Source organism: Mytilus californianus, unplaced genomic scaffold, assembly GCF_021869535.1.
Source record: "Mytilus californianus isolate M0D057914Y unplaced genomic scaffold, xbMytCali1.0.p SCAF_4, whole genome shotgun sequence".
Lineage (NCBI taxonomy): Eukaryota > Metazoa > Mollusca > Bivalvia > Mytilida > Mytilidae > Mytilus > Mytilus californianus.
In genome coordinates, this window is record NW_026262690.1 from 41,911,819 (window position 1) to 41,927,808 (window position 15,990).

Consider the following 15,990-nt stretch of genomic DNA (forward strand, 5'->3'; position numbering starts at 1 on the left):
TAGGAGGAAATTCCGAATGTTAGTTCGGAAATTTAAGTTTGGAGTATTCAGACTTTTCCGAGCTACAAAAAAATATTTTCATGCTAAATAAGAGGTTTTTAAAAAAAATTCCAAGCTTTTCTCCGCATTTATTCGGAATTCCAAACTTTTATTCGGAGATTTATTTAAAATTCCGCATTCTATTCGTAAAATAATTCGGAGTTGTGAGAAATCTCCGAATTGACCTCAGAAAAAAGGTAGGAGTTGTCCAAATACTCCGAATTGACCTCGGAAAAGCTGTCAGAGTTGTCCAAATACTCCGAAGTGAGGTCGGAAAATTATTATTAGTTTGGAAGTTCACTGAAACATTCGGAAATTTTCTCTGAATCATTCGGAAGTATTCTCCAAATCATTTGGAAAATTTCTCCAAATCATTCTGAAAAATTTCTCTGAATTATTTGGAAAATTTCTCCGAATCATTTGGAAAATTTCTCTGAATCATTCGGAAATATTCTCCAAATCATTCGGAAATATTCTCCAAATCATTAGGAAAATTTCTCTGAATCATTTGGAAATATTCTCCAAATCGATCGGAAAATTTCTCCCAAACATTCGGAAAAACTTTTCCAACATTGTAGAGAATTTCTGAACCAACCCCAAATTATTTAACAATTTTTCTGAATAATTCATGAAAAAGTTCTGAATGAAATGAGATGGTTCACAGAAAACATGATTTTTTTTGTGGAAAAACTACTAATCATTTGAAAGAATATTCCAGTTTGTTATTTCTGTCATGATTTTTGAAGATATCAATATGAAGTTAAATATATCTATCCCATAATTCAATATTATTGAGAAACAATTCTATGAAAAATAAAATTTATTAAACTTCAACATTTGATAACAATATCACATACAAGAAAAATAAATACAAGCAATTGTCACATAAGAAATTACTAAAAGGGAAGCTCTATTTTACCATACATTTGAAAATGACTTATACATATCAAGTACTATGAATAAATATAAATATATGTCTTACAAAAAATGCACTATTTGAAAAAGACAGTTTAATCATCAATCATGGAAACAAAATTCTTTTTTTCAGTACAAACTGGATTACTTGGCAATGCTGGCACTTGGTTTTAGGCATTCGGCTAGCTTGCCGTTGATTTCCTTTTTGGACACATTGGGCCACTTCTTGAATATGATATCTGAAAAAATTAAAAATTAATATAAATCAAGTTTATAAGATGTTGTAACCATATAAAAAGCAATTTATGAATTCATTGCAAGAAAAAAATCTGCATAGCTAATCATACTGCAAATGTCAGAAATATTGCATATTGCCTTTTATTCTGTCTTGTACAATGTACTAGGATGAGAATTATTTATCATGTCTCCCTTTGTATGGATTTAAAGTCAATTCCAGTCAATTGGTTTTAAATTGTAATATAACACTGCAGAATTTTTTTGCAGGATAATTTATTATCTGTATAGAGGCAAGAAAGTTGAATAAGTTCAAGGTCCTTTATTGTATTTTTAAAGTTTGTACAAAACACACCATAACACAAAAACAGTGTAGCTGTTGAAAGCAGTTTTAATGTGAAACCAATAGGTTTTGGTTGTGTACTTTGTTTAAAGACTTCACAGCAGTAATAATCTTAAATAAATACATTCTTGTTGATAAAAACTTCAGACATACCATAAATAACCTGAATTCGGTTAGGGTGTTGTAGTGCTGGTTTGGCCTCATACTTCGAATTAGCAGCAACACCAGATATTATAACTTCTCCCCTGGCGCTCCTGGTCACTGTATAGCAGCCTTAGTAATACCTTTGCAAATTTACTATAGTTTTTTAATTTCGAAACCTTGGCTTCTAAGATTTCCTGAAGTTAAAAAAAAATATTGTAGTCATATGCTTATTAATACATAATCGTGTTAAATCATAATTTAACTATCAACGACATTACATTGATTTATATATAAATCATTTTTGAAGTGACTTACTTAAAGCTTAAGTATAATACAATGAGAAGCTATTACTAAATATGTCAAAATGCATTTTGTTTCAAATGTATAGTTTCATTAGTATTAATGAATGCTATTAAATCAGACACAAGCAATATTTTTATATGGAATATTCTTTATGGATACATCAACAAATCTCTTTATTTATTTAATGTTAAGTTGGTTGCTGTCTCATTGATTTCTACCAATATCTTTATAAACAAGAATGTGTCCTTAGTACACGGATGCCCCACCTGCAATATCATTTCTATGTACAGTGGACCATGAAATTGGGTTCAAAACTCTAATTTGGCATTAAAATTAGAAAGATCATATCATAGGGAACATGTGTACTTAGTTTCAAGTTGATTGAACTTCAACTTCATCAAAAACTTCATCCTAAAGCGGGACAGACAGACAAACAAACAGACTCACAGACCCAAAAACATGTTGTCCCGAGGTGGGGCATAAAAAATATAATACCTGTGTGTAGTTGTTGTAAAAGGCAACTGTGGAAGAGGCTGCTGTATCCTATAAATTAAAATAAACCGTTAAAAAATCAGAAAGATTGCATTTTTAAGTCAAGGAATTCAAAATTATGAACATTCAACTTCCACACAAAATTTGTTTCTTTCAAATTAAGTACTGTTGTTTCTTTTGTTGTTGCTAAAAATAAGCATCACAAGTGATACCAGCAGATTTCTTATTCCAAGCATTTTGAAGCCTTTTATAGCCATGATAGCTGACAAAGAGATATGGGCTTTGCTCATTATTGAGGGCCGTACGGTGACCTATAGTTGTTAATTTCTGTGTCATTTGGTCTCTTGTGAAGAGTTGTTTCTTTTGGCAATCATACCAAATCCTCCTTTTTATGCGACCGAAAAAAAATTTTGCTGTCATATATTGGTATGACGTTGGCGTCGTTGTCGTAGTCGTCCGAAGACACATTGGTTTTCGCACTCTAACTTTAGTTTAAGTGAATGAATCTCTATGAAATTTTACCATAAGGTTTAATACCACAAAAGGAAGGTTGGGATTGATTTTGGGGGTTATGGTACCAACAGTTAAGGAATTAGGGGCCAAAAAAGGGCCCAAATAAGCATTTTTCTAGTTTCCAGACAATAACTTGTGGAACGGTGTATGAATCTCTCATTTCAGAAATTAAAAAGAAAATTTCTTCAAATATTTTTTTTTTTGCAAAATAAAGGGGGGGGGGGGTCAATACGCAACAGCATGGTGTATTGCACAAAAGTAAAAAATTGAATATATCAAATCAAATCATATTACCAATTCTAAGTTCTTTGACTACAGTTATTCTGTGTCAGAAACCTATTATATATGTCAAATACTTAATTACAATCGAAATTCAGACCTGTATCAAGCGCGAATATTGTGTCCATTTTTGCCCCAACTATTCAAGGTTTATACGTATCGTATCCAGCTGCGCTCAGCGAAGCACTTAATTATTTCAGTGTAAATAATGTTGTATTAAAAAAGAAATGATCATTTTCATTAATAATTTTTACCAGTTTCCATTATAATTATTCTTGATTTATAAGAAAATTTTAACCTTTTAAAAGGATGACAAATTGTTTCAAGGTTTTCAAAAATTGTAAGTGATATGATACCTGAATGAATGACGAATTGGCAGATTTTATAGGTGTTGTACCGTCTGGAATACTGATGTTAAGAGTTTCATCATGTGATGTGACCAATGCAATACTGTTTGAAGATGTCTGCTGGTTTGAGAATGAAGATACTTGATGGTCAGTTGACTGAGTTGATGATAACCGAGTAGTTGATGACTGAGAAGTTGACTGATTTGTTGATGACTGAGTAGTTGATGACCGAGTTGTTGATATCTGTTGGTTGTTGTTACTGTTTTGTTGATAGCTACTCTCACCTCTATTGCTTGTACCAGGGTCATTGCATGAGGAATGATGCCAACCCTGAAATATAGAAAAATATCAAAAACAATTCATAACCATAATACTTGCCACTTGCTTATTTCAACAATATGTACAACTCTGGCACATCTAACTAAAATAAATAATAAAATAATGATATTCAATTATATACAGTGATCCTGAAATAGCCTTTATCATCAATATTTAGATATTCAACATAAAATTTGACTTGACCAATTATATGACTTATAGTATATTTTTCAATTATTTTGATTTGTAGTATATTTTTCAATTATTTTGATTTGAGAGTCACTAGTGAGTCTTGTATAGACGAAACAAGTGTCTGACATGCACAAAAATTACAAGCCTGGTACATTTGATAAGTATTTTGATATCTCTATAAAGTTGTTGCAATGGTTTTTATGACGCATTTTCAAGCTTTAGCTTTGAAAATATTTAATTGAATATTTATGTTTCTATTAGACACACTAATTTTTTGACAAATATTTGGTCTCTTTTTAACATGAAACCATTTGTCAAATATTCTAATAATGTTATTTTCACCTAAATGGGTACTATGGAGGAACTGTTTATTTCTATAAGTATATATCTGAGGAAGAGAATATTGGTATTAAGATACATGATAAAAATAACCTGATTCTTACTCCACATTATCTGCACATAATATTGGAGATTACTAAGTTGATGTTGTAAGCTCTGGTTGAGGTTTTGTGAAGACTGCAGTTGGCTCTTTGTTGAAAGGAGCTGGCTATTAAAGGACTGTAGCTGGTTTTGTAGACCACATATCTGGTTGGTGTTGGACTGTACCTGTTCCTGCAGAACTGTACAGTCAATACAAATGTCACGCTCCGGTGTTCCAGGCCTACAATCCGATACCAAGATATCCATAGACTCTCTTACAACTTGGCTGATTGGTAAGTACCTACAAAATTTTAAAATTGTTATGTTGGGACAAAAACATAAATCAACAGCATTTTTTGCTGATTTGGATATAAAATAAAATATTATTTAAATAGATAAAAACTTTTATATATGTGTTATGTTACATATGTTTATATATATTAAATTAATTTATTGATTTTCATTGACATTTGATGATATTAAAGATCTGACAGGTTTATATGGTTTTTATACGAACGCAAAAAAATTTTGCAGTCGTATATTGGTATAACGTTGGCGTTGTCGTCATCGGAAGACATATTGGTTTTCACACAATAACTTTAGTTTAGGTGAATGGATCTCTATGAAATTTTACTATAAGGTTCAATACCACAAAAGGAAGGTTGGGATTGATTTTGGGGGTTATGGTACCAACAGTTAAGGAATTAGGGGCCAGAAATAAGCATTTTTATAACTTCCAGACAACAACTTGTGTTTAAGTGTATGGATCTCTCTGAAATTATACCACAAGTTTCCATACCACAAAGGGATGGTTAGGATTGGCTTTGAGGGGTTATGGCTCAAACCTGGTTTTTTTTTTTTTTTTGGGGGGGGGGGGGGGGTCAATATGCAACAGCATAGTGTATTTCACAACAGCAAAAAAAAAGGGGGGGGGTAAATTTGTTTTTTTTTGTTGGTGGGGGGGGGGGTCAATTCACAACAGCATAGTGTATTGCACAAAAAAAAAAATTGAATATAAATTCAAATCATATAACCAATTCTAAGTTTTTTGACTACAGTTATTCGGTGTCAGAAACCTATTATGTGTCAAATATTTAATTACAATCCAAATTCAGACCTGTATCAAGCACAAATATCGTGTCCATTTTCGCTCCGACTGTTCAGGGTTGGACCTCTGCGGTCGTATCCAGCTGCGCTCAGTGAAGCATTTTATATACATTTGTAGTTGAGATGATGCATACTGTTTTTGTTTTAAGCATGCAGTTATTTTCAGTAAAGATCCTTAAGTCTAACCATACAGTAATTAATGTCTTCCTTTTTATTTATTTTTTATTTATTCAAATAAAATTCAGTTGATTTATGTCGGTGTGGAGCTACCCATACATACAAGAAATCAATTTATATCCTACTGTTGTGGGTTGGACATATCTACAAATAATGTACTTACCAGTTTTCCTCGAGCTGCTGGTGAAGCTCTGTTACTTCAAGTTCTCTGGCAACTGTCTCAAAATTTTTCTGAAAATTTAAGATATAGGTCAGTGGTTTTTTTTGTTTATCTTTTTGTTGTACATAAGACAGTGTGTTTTCTTGTTTGAATTGTCTCTTTTGGGTCCTTTCTAGCTTGCAGTTTGGTGTGAGCGAAGGCTCTGCATTAAAGGCTGCACTGAAAGCTATAATTCTTACTTTGACTACATAATATACATTGTTTCTTGGATGAAGAGTTGTCTCATTGGCACTCATACCACATCTTCTTATTCATATTGTGTCTTGGATAGAGCATTGGCATTCATAGCACATTTTCTTATTTTTAAAAAGACTATAATCATTTATGCAATACTACCATTAAAATAGTGCCAGAATAGAAAAAAAATAGATAAATTTATGAAACCGTCATATATGTCTTAACACCCAATTACTTGGGTAAGTTGTGACTTGTGTTGTTTACAACAACAAAAATAATCATACCATAAGGAAAAAAACATTCTGTTGATTCAACATACATACGAAAAAAAACATACCTGTACTGGTTTTGGTGTTGGTTTTTCTTGTTGTATCTTGTGCTTTTTTGCAGGAACTGCAGGTTTCTCAACTACAGAAGTTTTGGAAGATGTCTAAAAAAGATACAAAAAATAATGTTTTATATGATGTAGCTTTAATATATAATATATACAAGGGTGAAGGTTGGTACCTATTAAAACATTTAAACCCGCTGCATTTGTTTGCACCTGTCCTAAGTCAGGAATCTGATGTTCAGTAGTTGTTGTTTGTTGATGTGGTTCATAAGCGTTGGCGGCCCTTTATAGCTTGTTGTTCGGTGTTAGCCAAGGCTCCGTGTTGTAGACCGTACTTTATCCTATTATTGGGTACTTTTACAAATTGGGACTTGGAGAGTTGTCTCAATGGCACTCATACCACATCTTCTTATATCTATGTCTCATTTACTTATACAATGTTATATAGAATGCATCTTTTTTAATTTTGAGATTAGAAAATCAAATGGTCAACAATCCCAAAAAATCTTCTTTTAAGTACAATGAAGTAGTTGTACCTTTTGTTCATAATTCTGTTGGTAATAGAAGCTTGTGAGAGCTGTATACTATGATTAAAATATTGATAATTTTATCTGCATATGATGTTTACTTAAGCCCTTAATATTGTAACTGATGTTAATGATTATATTGAAAGTGAACCCTGAAAAAATTAAACTTTACACTTGACTTTCCATGCAATATTAAAGATAAAAGCCTTGTCAGGGATCTTTTCTGTTCTTTTCTCTTTATCTTTTTTGACATACTTCTTGACAAGCTCATGGAACTGGTCACCTCTAAGACTGTCTTCTAGCTGTTTCCTCTCTTCTAAAGCTAAAATACATGTACCAGATATATAAAATACTATAACCAAGCTATTTTTTCAAATAAATTTTCCTCATTGGATAACTATTAGAAAAGTCATTTTCATACTTTGACAAGACAAGTTTAAACATTTGCTTATTACAAAATATAAATTTAATATGATAAAAGCTAGAAAAGGGTATTCTGTATTTTGCATAATGTACCGGTAATTAGTTCTCTTATTAAAAAACCTGTCAAATGTACCAAGCATTCTGTTGCATATTTTTATTAGACTTGCCATTTAAAAAAAATATTGTGAAGTCAGTGAAGATGTTCCATTGCCAAAGAGTACCTTTTACCATCAGTATGTTTTCAATATATGCATTTTTCCTCCTTTAAGATAAATAAATTAGAATTGCATTAAAAGACTTAATGGGTAGGCAAAAAAAAAGGAGATGTGGTATGATTACCAATGAGACAACTCTCCATAAGAGACCACATGACACAGAAATTAACAGCTATAGGTCACAGTACGGCCTTCAACAATGAGCAAAACCCATACCACACAAAGTCAGCATTAAAAGGCCCTGAAATATGTCTGTGTTCCATAGGCAATATAGGAAAGGTGTACCGACATAAGATTCTGCCTCTGTAGGTCCTTTTTGGACCAAAACCTGTTAGGCTATGAAACATCACCATGGGCTGTTAATTATGTGTATTGGCATATACTATATTTTTATGTCTGTGTTCCATGTTTGTACCTTTTGTATCAGGCATTTAGCCACCAACTTGAAACTTTAATAGTACAAATGTTCTTTTTGATGTGAGCTTTTTTAATTACAGGTCAAAGTTAATGAACATAGTTATATAGAATGAGTGAGTCCTATAGACACATATTTTTGTTTCTACTGATCCAATATTAAAATGATTATTAGTTGACAATTTGTCAATTTGAATACCATGACTGGATATAATAAGAGTGTTTATAGTGATGAAATGTCCTTAAATGAATAAAACCTACAAAAAACCTGAGCTTTGAAACCTGTGTATAGTGAACTAATGTGTAAATCGAATCAAAAACAAATTTTCAGTAATTCTTTCTTTATTTATATCTTAGTTATTGAAATAACATATTTTAAAAAATCAACTTATGTGTCTCAGTGTTATGCTAGCTCAAATTTGCTAACTTAAAATATAGTTCTTTAATCTTCTGAACCATGTTTGAATTGTTGTTTTTATCCCTTTTTCCAGGAAAAGCCAAGAAGAAAGAGAACTGTCTGAGACACCTGTTGCAGCAAAGCCACAACAAGCAATGCCAGTTCAGGAAACTATGGAATGCATAGGTGATAATGATGATAATTCTTCAAACATTATACTTGATACTCAAGCAGACATGGATATTGAAGATGAAGAAGAGCTAGTTGAAAATTTTGTTGAAAGTTTTGGACCACCACTATATGTCTTGCCACCTAGTCAGCAGGTATACAATGCTCCAATTCCGCAGTATCATTACATGACCATGTGTGCTTTTGAAACTTACTACAGTCTATCAGACAGAGGCTTTCGTCATCTTATCCAGTTAATGGGACTCCATATAACCACAGAAAACCTCATGGAAACCAACATCGACACACTTAAACAAGTATGTGGTTTTAACACAGACTGCTTAATACATCATCTCTATTGTCCTGCATGTAAAAAACTCTTCACTGGTGACGTAGAAAACTGTAAGACACCAGGCTGCCTAGGAAAAAAGGAGAAGAAAACTGCCAACTATTTTGTGACTTAAAGTATGCGAGCCCAGCTAAAAGAGATCTTGGAAAGGGATGGTATATGGACAGCAGTTCAGGACTATGTAAGCAATAGATCTTCCGACCACACAACAATTTCTGACATTCTGGATGGTGAGGAGTACAGAAAGTTGAAGGAACCGGGTGGATTTCTGGCTGACAAGAACGACATCACCTTCTCACTGTCCACAGATGGTATACCACTTTTTCAAAGTTCAAAAGTATCACTCTGGCCTTTGTACATGATTTTGAATGAACTGCCACCAAAACAATGCTTCACTAGGAAGAACATGGTGTTATGGGGAATATGACAAGGTTGCGGTAAACCACAAATGAACATGTTCCTGCGTCCATTGGTGGAAGACTTGATTCAACTATTCCAAAGAGGTATTGAAGTCAACATCAAGCAAACTGTGATAAAAACTAGAGCAATGATGATTGTTGCTACAATGGACCTGCAGGCAAGGGCTTATGTGCTGCAAATGACCCAGCATAACAGAGAGCATAGCTGCTTATATTGTCTCGAGCCAGGAAAAGTAGTAAAGAGTGGTAAAGGAAACTGTAGAAGCTACCCATTCAGAGATGTTGATCCGGAGCCAAGAACCAAAGAAAACATCAGAGCAGATGCCCAGGAAGCAATTGCCAGTGGAAAAAGGATTCGTGGAATTAACTCTGAGTCAGTCCTGTCTTGCCTTCTATACTTCAATGTCACCACAAATGTTGTTATTGACTATATGCATGGTATCCTTTTGGGCATCTTAAAGAAACTAATGAGTTTGTGGTTTGATGCAAAGAACAGCAAAGAACCATACTACATTGGGAAGAGGGTGGACGAAGTTGACAAAATCTTAAAGAACATACAGCCTCCATACTTCTTGAGGAGATTACCTAGAAAGATTGCTGGAAACTACAACCACTGGAAAGCATCTGAATTTAGATCCTGGTTGCTGTATTTCTCCCTACCAGCATTACAGAACATTTTACCAGATATTTATTTAACCCATTATAGCTTGCTGGTGGAAGGTACATTCATCCTCCTTGGTGAAGGCATTTCAGAGGCAGACTTAAGAAGAGCAGATCTCCTTCTCAGAACATTTGTAAGAAATTTGAACATGCTGTACAGAGAAAGTATTGTCGGCCTCAATGCACACAACTTAATTCACCTGACAAGATGTGTAAGGATGTGGGGGCCACTTTGGGCATGGTCTTGCTTTGTTTTAGAGTCCTTTAATGGAGAGATAAAGAAGTCTTTACATGGTACTGGGAACGCTTGCAGACAAATATTTTGGTCCCTTCAGTGCCAGAAAAAGGTAGAGGCAATGGCAGTTCAATGCCAAGAAGACCAACTAAGAGACTTCTACCAGTGTATGACAGAAGGCAGTAACGCACGACAGAAAGGAGGAGAAGATGCTTACCAGTGTGTTGTCTTCACTCCTGCCAAGATTCAGAAAACCTTTCATTTCTCGAATGATGTGAAGGAAGAATTGGTGCGACTCTGCGGTACATGTGAAGCCAGCAACTGGATGATGGTTAAAAAGATTTCTAGAAATGGATTTTTGATGTTTTCAAAACAGTGCACACGTGTTGTTAAAAGAAACTCCTACACAATCAAGATGGTGAATAATTCAATTGTTGAAGTTGGACATTATCTATTGCACAAGTCTTCAAGGAAAGTGGTGGCTGTTTGCCAGAAGTTTCAGCCATTGGGACCACTGATTAGAAACTGTTTGCAGCATCTTCAGACTTTCCAATTACAGAGGTAAATATTTTTAAAACTATTAAGAAGCCTACTATAATTTAATTGAAACAAAGTGACTCAAAAACTGTAAACACAGAGAAAAATTCACAAAAAGCAGAGGAACAGTGCTTTTATTGCTGCTCTTCATCACAGTTCAATTAAGGCTTTCAACATTGAGCAAACTCCCACATCACTGGAAGTTTAATATGGCCCCTAGCACCAGTTATATATTTTCTGGTTTTTAAACTGTTTATTTAGGGAAATAACTGACTTTGAAGATGCAGGAAATAACTAGTAGGGCTATAAGAAAATCTTAGTTTCGATATATTTAGTAAGATTGCCAATGAGACAACTGTTAGTTAAAGGGCAAAAATTTAAACAATTACAAGTTAATACAGAAACAAATCACAGCTAGAAATGTAAAATACAACTTGACACAAAAAGGACTATTTAGAAATATTGGCACTTCAATTGATTTTATTATATTTATGCAACCTAAATTTTTCATGGCTAAATATAGGTAAAAAGCAAATATTGCTGAAGAAATTTATACATGATCTTATGATTTTTTTTTCCTTATTGCGTTCATTATGATTTAATAATACTCTTTTTTTCAGTGTTGAAAATACTGTTGTAAGAGCTGAACTACTACAAGAACCAGTTGTTGTTGTAAAGACTGAATCAAAGATTTGCTGTGGAGTTATCCCAAACAATGTGGAGCGAGACTGAACTTCTTAATTCCTGTTACTATAAATGTAGAAATTTAAATTTCAAAACTTAGTGCCTTAGAAATTTAGATGTTATAATTTCTATTCTATTGCTAATATTCATGTTGTTGATTTTTTGTAAGGAATGATCAATTTGAGTAGAGAGAACACTGTTGAAAATGGTCAGCCATTGTGAATTTTTTTTTTATTATTGATCCATTTAATTTTGGCCTTTAAACTGCCCAGTTGGAATATTTTTATATTTAGTTTGAACTTAAACATGTTCTTTAATTGGTTTATGATTATAAATTTTTGTTAAAAGGATTTTTCAATTGATAATGATTTCTAACATAGGCAAAAGTTCCTCAAAATCTGAACTTGTGAATAACCACCACAATGCAAATTTATTTTAAGAGTTATGTAGTTAAAATATATATTATAAAGTGTTTATATATATTGTAGTTAAGATATACTGGCTTAGAAAGGGAAAAAACTAGTTGCATGCAATTTTTATGTAAAACTGTGTGATTGTGTGTGTTTGTGTGTGTATTTGACAGAATGTATGTTGTAGAGAAGAGGTAATTGGCAAAAGTATCAAGATTATGGTACATCTATATTGTATACATATATGAATTAATTTGTGTGTTGAAAGGTTTCAATCAACATGGTAATTGTATAAACTGAATGATTTAATATGAAATTAAATTTTTTTCATTGAAATGTTTTATGTTTAATGTTTATTGAAAAATCGCAAGAAATACCAGGAGGACAATACAACACACACTTCTTATCATGAAAAAAAATCTTTTCATGGGATGTATGACTTTTAAAAATTTATCAAGAAAGTTTCTACAAAACAATTTTAAACAAATAATCTTAAAGCTTGTTTTACAAGTGCAATAGTTCTTGTTTGTATTTGAAAAATTGATTGTCCCTTATTTGTTAACCATACATAACCAATGTTACAAATACAAGATAAAATGCAACAAAAATATTTTGAATGTTTAAAAGGTATGCATTGACAAGGTTTCTTCTTTAATTATTTTATTGTTGTAGATCTTGAATACTCATCACAGAGTTCAAGTTAGAGAGTATATGGAAAAGGTTTAAAGCAAAAAAAAAGTTGGACCATCAATGAAAAAAACACATCATATTGACTGAACTATTTTAGAGTTGAAAAATTATGTTCCAAATTGAAAAAAAAATAAATTATAACTATCTCTGACCTATAAAAATGACAAGGTCCAAAGCTCCAAACCATCTCCGACCTATAAAAATGACAAAGTCCAAACCTCCAAACCATCTCCGACCTAAAAAAATGACAAAGCCCAAAGGTCCAGATCATCTCCGAACTACAAAATTACAAAGTCCCAAACTCCAAACAATCGCCGACCTATAAAAATGGCAAAGTTAAAAGCTCCGAGCTTTTTCAGAGCCAAAAATTGACGAAGTACAATTTTCCGAACTTTTTCCAAGCTAAAAATAAACTAAGTACAATTCTCCGAAGCATCTCTCATAGCTCGGAATTCCGACCTCAGCTTGGAATCTATATAGCTACTGCTACGGGAATAGATGAGAAATATTTGATGCAGCATTTCACTGTTATACACATACCTTTTAAGAACAATATTCCAAAGATTTCATAAACATATTCACCATTTCATATAATTCTTCAGGGTCCTTTGATTAGGAAATATTGTTAGCTTGGTTAGGGATAGTATTTCATGTAAACTATTGTCCCAAAGAACCTCAAAAAGTTTTTTAGAGGAAGACACTTTCAGAATGAAATATTGTCATTGTCCTGGACAGTGTTTCATTATTAAATATTGTCTGCAGACAATGTTTTCTATGAAATTTTGTATGGCGGTCAATATTACAGGGGGAACATTATTTTATGCTATAATTGCCATCACTTGATGTCCTTTCTCGTCATAAACTTTAAAAAAGTCTTCTCCTCTGAAACCACTGGATCAATGACCAAAATTGGGCTGAATGATACTTAGGACTTATCTAGTATAGCTTTGATGTTTCTTTGTTCCTGCAAATCAAACATCATTGCTGCCATGGCTAAATATAAAACACAAGGTTTAAAATGGCAATAATTGTCTAATATCTTGAATCATATTAAGATAGATAGAGAAATTTGATGAAGCAAAAGTCGTAAAATTGTGGCAGTAAGGATTCAGTACTGTGAAATATGAAATTATACTGCCAAAGTTTTTACGAAGATTTCTCAGTTCACTGAACATGCAAATGTGATTGTGAGAGCAGGACATGGTATCCTATTGATACATTCAATAAGTTTTTATACGAATGCAAAATACTTTGCGGTCGTATATTGGTATGACGTTGGCGTCGTCGTCATCGTCCGAAGACACATTGGTTTTCGCACTCTAACTTTAGTTTAAGTGAATGGATCTCTATGAAATTTTACCATAAGGTTCAATACCACAAAAGGAAGGTTGGGATTGATTTTGGGGGTTATGGTACCAACGGTTAAGGAATTAGGGGCCAAAAAAGGGTCAAAAATAAGCATTTTTGTAACTTCCAGACATAACTTGTGTGTTAGTGTATGGATCTCTCTGACATTGTATTGCAAGGTACCATACCACAAAGGGAAGGCTGGGAATAATTTTGGGGGTAATTGCTTCAAAATTTTAGGAATTAGGGGCCAAAAAAGGGGCAAAAAACAAGCATTTTTGTCGAGCCTTCAACTTTAGTCGAAAAAGCGAGACATAGCGATCCTTCATTCTGTCGGCGTTGTCGTTGGCGTCCACAAATATTCACTCTGTGGTTAAAGTTTTTGAAATTTTAATAACTTTCTTAAACTATCCTGGATTTCTACCAAACTTGGACAGAAGCTTGTTTATGATCATAAGATAGTATCCAGAAGTAAATTTTGTAAAAAAATAAATCGATTTTTTCCGTATTTTACTTTTAAATGGACTTAGATTTTCTGCCAGGAAACAACATATTCACTCTGTGGTTAAAGTTCTTAAAATTTTAATAACTTTCTTATACTATTTTAGATTTGTACCAAACTTGGACAGAAGCTTGTTTATGATCAAATGGTAGTATCTAGAAGGACATTTTGTTTTCTTCCAGTTAACATTACATTCAGTCTGCAGTTAAAGTTTTTAAACATTTATTAGATTCATAAACTATCCTTGATTTTTACCAAACTTGGACAGAAGCTTCTTACAATCAAAAGATAGTATCAAGAGGAATATTTTTATTGATTTACTTCCTCATTTTTGTTGAGCCTGCGATTAACAGAAAAAGTAGGCGAGACACTGGGTTCCGTGGAACCCTTACAAATTTTTCTAGTTTCAGGACAATAACTTGTGTGTAAGTGTATGGATCTTTATGAAATTGTACTACAAGGTTCCATATCACAAAGGGAAAGCTGGGTTTGAGTTTGGGGGTAATTGCTCTAAACATTTAGGAATTTGGGGCCAAAAAGGGGCCAAAAAACAAGCATTTTTCTAGTTTCCAGACTATAACTTGTGTTCAAGTGTATGGATCTCTCTGAAATTGTACTGCAGGTACCATACCACAAAGGGAAGGCTGGGATTGAGTTTGGGGGTGATGAATCATAAGGGGGGTCAAAAAATTCGGGGGGGGGGGGGGGGATTTTATTTTCTTTAAAATTTTCCATTTTAAATTGGTTATTTCTGATTTATATATAAAAGCAAATAATAATGATATGGTTTGAATAGGTAAATTAAAAAATTTTAAGTTCTTAGACCACATTCATTCTGTGTCAGAAACCTGTGCTGTGTCAAATATTTAATCACAATCCAAGTTCATTGCTGTATCAAGCTTGAATGTTGTGTCCATACTTGCCCCAACTGTTCAGGGTTCGACCTCTGCGGTCGTATCAAGCTGCGCCCAGCGGAGCATTTTATTAACATATATTCTTGTTTTTAATGCCCCTGCCATAGAGGAGGGATAATGAAGTTTTTCCCTTGTCTGGCTGTACATCTGTCCGTATGCTCTAAAATTGGTTTCTATTCTCTAACTTAAGTTTGCCTCAACCTCATGTTATGAATCTAATACACAATGCTTATAAACACAAAACACAAATCAAGTTTGAAGTTAGGTGGTGTCACCTTTACCGTTCTAGAAACTTAAGTTTGCCTAAACCAAATGTAATGAAACTTATACAAAATGCTTATTACCACAAAACTCAGATCAAGTACGGATTTGGGTAGCCTCACGTTTACCGTTCTGGTTTGATGTCCCTTTATAACATTATATGCAAGCGAGGCATCATCTGTGTCCCATAGACACATTCTCCATTTGTTTTATTCATATTAACAATATATATAAAAGCAAATAAAATTGAGAATGGAAACAGGGAATGTGTCAAAGAGACAACAACC

The 15,990-nt window shown here is 33.2% G+C and overlaps 1 long non-coding RNA gene across 1 annotated transcript in view; it reads left to right on the plus strand.

Annotated features, from left to right (window-relative positions):
• Positions 1 to 2,884: 2,884 nt before the first annotated feature.
• The window catches only part of LOC127698369 (uncharacterized), a 175,877-nt gene continuing 162,771 nt past the window's right edge, over positions 2,885 to 15,990 (plus strand). The window contains exon 1 of the long non-coding RNA XR_007980801.1: positions 2,885 to 3,019. This is a non-coding gene — a long non-coding RNA (uncharacterized LOC127698369). The remainder of the gene's footprint in view (positions 3,020 to 15,990) is intronic.